The sequence below is a fragment of the Drosophila takahashii genome, chromosome 2R, assembly GCF_030179915.1.
Source record: "Drosophila takahashii strain IR98-3 E-12201 chromosome 2R, DtakHiC1v2, whole genome shotgun sequence".
Classification (NCBI taxonomy): domain Eukaryota; kingdom Metazoa; phylum Arthropoda; class Insecta; order Diptera; family Drosophilidae; genus Drosophila; species Drosophila takahashii.
Genome location: NC_091679.1, coordinates 21,243,633 through 21,248,438, shown reverse-complemented (window position 1 = coordinate 21,248,438; position 4,806 = coordinate 21,243,633).

Below are 4,806 nucleotides of genomic sequence, written 5' to 3'. Positions count from 1 at the left end.
CTCTTGGTCTCTTCCCACTGACTCATTTGTCGCTACTCCTTTATCCGCCCATGATTTTGTGAATGGCCTTTTAGAATTATCGTTGCAGCAAGTAAGCTTTATACGAAATTCATTAAATAGACAATTAGATCTAGTCTTTGTTTTAGATCCGCATAAAGTCACTGTAGCTAGAATTGACGCACTTGTTGTACCCAAAGACCGATATCATCCAACTTTGGAATTGACAATTGGCCTCCCCTGTACTGATACCCTCTCTCAGTGTTGGGGCATACCTAGATACTTTTACCTAGGTACGTACCTAGGTACAATTTAGTGGTACCTTTTACCTTACCGAGGTATAAAAATAATTGAGTACCTTTTACCTTACCTAGCTACAGATCTTTATATACCTTTGGAATTATTAAGGTACTTACATAGGTATTAAACATTGCTCTGATTTAAAATAGCCAAATCTGACTGCGACACTGTAGTATCGTTTCATTGCATCGTTTCGTTTCGAAATTGTAATAGTCGGAACGCAGCATTAAAAGTCATTGGAATTCAGCCGTTCTATTGTTTGTTTTGTGAAGTTAAAACTAATCGCAGTTTTATTTTATATAATTTTGTGCACGTATGTATACATATACATATATGTTCCCATCACTACATCAATTTATTTATGAAACCAAAGTATATTTGGCGCGCAAAAATGTCGTATGTACGTAAACAAACGGCATATACATATGCACAATATATAGTCAATGTTTCTACATACGAAATTTTTGCGCGCCAAATATGTACATGAGGGTTTCATAAATACATTATTGGTACAATACAATTATTCATGCCGCGTGTTTTAAAAATATATGCACAAAATTATAACATTTAAATTTAAATGAAATGAAAAGATGTTTGATTAAGACCACTAAAAACTGAAAACTAGTCTTATTTTAAGTAACAAATCAAAAAAATTATAAAAAATAAAAAAACAATATATTTACCTGTTACCTTTACCTAGGTACTGGGAAATTGAAGTACCTTTACCTTACCTAGGTATTTATTTTTGCCCAATATCTTTTACCTTACCTTCATAAATACATTAATGATACAATACAATTATTCATGCCGCGTGTTTTAAAAATATATGCACAAAATTATAACATTTAAATTTAAATGAAATAAAAAGATGTTTGATTAAGACCACTAAAAACTGAAAACTAGTCTTATTTTAAGTAACAAAACAAAAAAATTATAAAAAATAAAAAAACAATATATTTACCTTTTACCTTTACCTAGGTACTGGGAAATTGAAGTACCTTTACCTTACCTAGGTATTTATTTTTGCCCAATATCTTTTACCTTACCTAGGTAAAAAACACAGTATCTTTCCCAACACGGCCCTTTCTCCTTTAGTTCCTCAAACTAAAAGGAGATGCTTTCGTAAGTGTGACTATAATAAACTAAACTACATGATTTCTCAATATAATTGGACTGATTTGTACAATTGCATGGATATTGACAGTGCAATTGAACTTTTCTATAGCGTTTTAAACATTTTTTTTGACGAATGCGTGCCTGACAGTCTTCCTCCGAAGCTAAACAGGCCTCCTTGGTTTAACAATGCGCTTCAAAGACTTAAAAATCTTAAATCCAACACTTATAAAAAATATAAAACAAGAAAGGAAGCTAGCTTCGGCCAGCCGAAGCTTAAATACCCTTGCAGATCATTCCTATTAATTAACAAATCGCAAAAATGTTCAATTAATTTCATTAATCTCATTAATTTTCCGATCGTTCCTATGGCAGCTATATGATATAGTCGTCCGATTTTGATCAAATTAAAATTGAAATTCGGAAATATTTAAAAAGAGTCATATCCTAGAGTAGAAGATAATACAATAAAAACGAAAGAAGCTAGAATTTAGTAGTCTAGTTTAGCTAGTTTAGTAGTAGTCTAGTAGTCCGATTTTAAATAATTAATTTGAAATTCAGAAATATTTAAAAAATAACATCCCCAAAAGTAGAAGGTGATATTTCAAAAAACACCGAAGCTAGAATTTTTTTAACGTTTTCTTTTCCGATCCTTCCTATGGGAGCTATAAGATATAGTTGTCCGATCCGGTTGGTTCCGACATATATACTACCTGCAATAGAAAGAAGACTTTTGGGAAAGTTTCATCCCGATAGCTCAAAAACTGAGAGACTAGTTTGCGTAGAAACAGACAGACGGACAGACGGACAGACGGTCAGACGGACAGACGGACAGACGGACATGGCTAGATCGACTCGTCTAGTGATGCTGATCAAGAATATATATACTTTATGGGGTCGGAAACGTCTCCTTCACTGCGTTGCAAACTGACTGAAATCATAATACCCTCTGCAAGGGTATAAAAACGGGAAAGCCATTTGATTTCGCGAAATATGTTGTGGCTCGTTCAGATTTTAATGTTCTCAACAGTCATTGCTATTCCATGTATTTAAATCAATGTAAATTCGAGTTTTCAAATGATCCGAAGCAGTTTTATAACTTCGTTAATGCCAAGCGTAAGTCTTCGGCATTGCCTTCATCGGTACGTTTAAACTCAAAAGAGGCATTGTCGGATTCTGAAATTGCGGATTTATTTGCCGAGTTTTTCCAAACTACTTATAGTTCGGCTGCTTGGTCAAACCCTATCTACCCTAACCACTTAAATAGGGCTAATTGTATTTTTACCCCTGTAATTACCGAAAGTTCTCTTTTAAAGGATTTAGCAACAACAACGCCAACGTATTCTCCCGGTCCTGATGGACTCCCTGGGAGTGTGCTTAAGTTTTGTGCTTCAACCATTTGTAAACCGATTCTTAAACTTTTTCATTTGTCTATTTCATCATCAGTTTTTCCAACTATCTGGAAGGACTCTTTCACCACCAAATGATTACTCTAGTGCAAATTTTTTTTTTTTTTATGAAGAATTGATTACATGGGGGGGCGGGGGGGGTCAAAAATTGTCGAAACTGTGATTACGTAATATATGGACAGCCCCTTATTTGTATTAAAGTATACATATTAATGCGCAAAAAAAAAAAAAAACGCAAAAAATGTCCGCCTCGACGTGGGATCGAACTCACGCTTCCGAATATAAGCGTAGAAAACAAATAATCCGTTCGCATTAGACCCCTAGGCTACCGATTGGGCCAATTTCCCAAAATGTAAGGCGATTTTTTCTTAGTTTAAAGAAAGAAAAATTTCTGAATAACAGAAAATTTTTCTTAAAATGGATAACAAAAGGAGTTGATCTATTCAGGGTAAGTTTTTCTTATTATTAATAAAAATATTTCTGAAAAATATAAATATTTTCTGAATTTCAAGGCGATTTTCAAAGTATGACGATTTTCTAAAATTTAGGGCGATTTTTTTTCTGAGTGTAATGAGTTGTAGTCCTGGTATTGAGCTGAACAGACTTAACAATAGATGGATACACCCAAAAAAAAAAAATGATCATAGAAACTAAACTATTAAAACTATCCATTAAAACTAATCTATTGAGTGTCAAAAATTTCTCGATATTCTGAGTGATAACCTAATAACTTCGAAAATATTAAAATGAAACTTTCGAAGTTGTCAAGTTTAAACTAACGAGTATACAGTTTATATTCACTCAGTGTACTGAAATTTAGGCTGCTGGTTTATTTTGTATACTATTTAGTGTAAATGCTATGCTATGTGGTCTTAGGTTTAAACTATTTTGTATACAGAGTATACTATGCACTATGGGCAAAAAATTCGAAAGTGAGGCATTTTTAAATTTTTTTGTTCTTCAGTATTACATAAATGACCTTCTGTGGTTATTTACAATACTTAAAGGAACCTAAAATCCATTTTCAAAGAATTTTATTTGGCGTTTTTCGCTATTTTTTCCCTTAAGAAATTCGAAAGTTTGAAATAGGGTCACACGTTTACAAAAAGGGACGAAAAACTTTGTAGTTTTCACACCTCGATTTCTTTGGTTATTGTAAGCCAACCAAAAAAGTTTAAATATGGATACAAAGAGTGAAGGATTGTTAAATAAATTATAAACACTGAATGTTTATTATATGTGCTTTTTGTCCATTTGTTTGATGAGTTGTCGCTTAGTTTTTAGATGACAAATAAGAAATGTATTTTTGCTTTCTGTGGAGTGTAAGATGTGAGTATAGGAGAGTATAGGCAAGGTAAAAATAGGAAGTTATAAACAAAACAATTGCTAATCGAACCCTATCAATACTTTTTGCACGTTTTTGCACGTTATACGTAAAACCTCCATGTTGTAGTTGCATTCGAGTTCTGTCACTACACATTGCTTAATGTTTGTATCGGCAACAACCGGCAACAAACCGCTGTGATGGAATTTGTTTTGCAAACTATGAACGGAATCGAATTAAACGATAGTCAGCACACAATAGTCAAAAAAAAATTAAGCAGATTGTTGCCTTTTTTAGTCGTAATTTGCCAAAATGTCATAGAATAATAGACCGATTCAAGGAAGAACATTTCCTGCGGCTTTCGTCGAACATGAAAATTTCATTTTTGGAAAAGGGCTTGCCAAGCGACAAACCTGGTCGCAAATGCCTAACTTCTAATGAGGCAGGACCACGATTAAAGCGTAAGGTGGCATCTCAATTGGCGAAAGAAAAAGAAAATTCGATGCCATTAATTTGGCATGGTGCTTCTTTTTGGCAAAAAATATCAAACAAGAAGATACTTCAGTTTTGTTGCGAAAGGCGTTAAATATGAAATATTTATTAACAAATTCATTTTTTTTATATCCTTGCCTTTAAAAGTAAATATGCGGCGTTGGCGGTTGA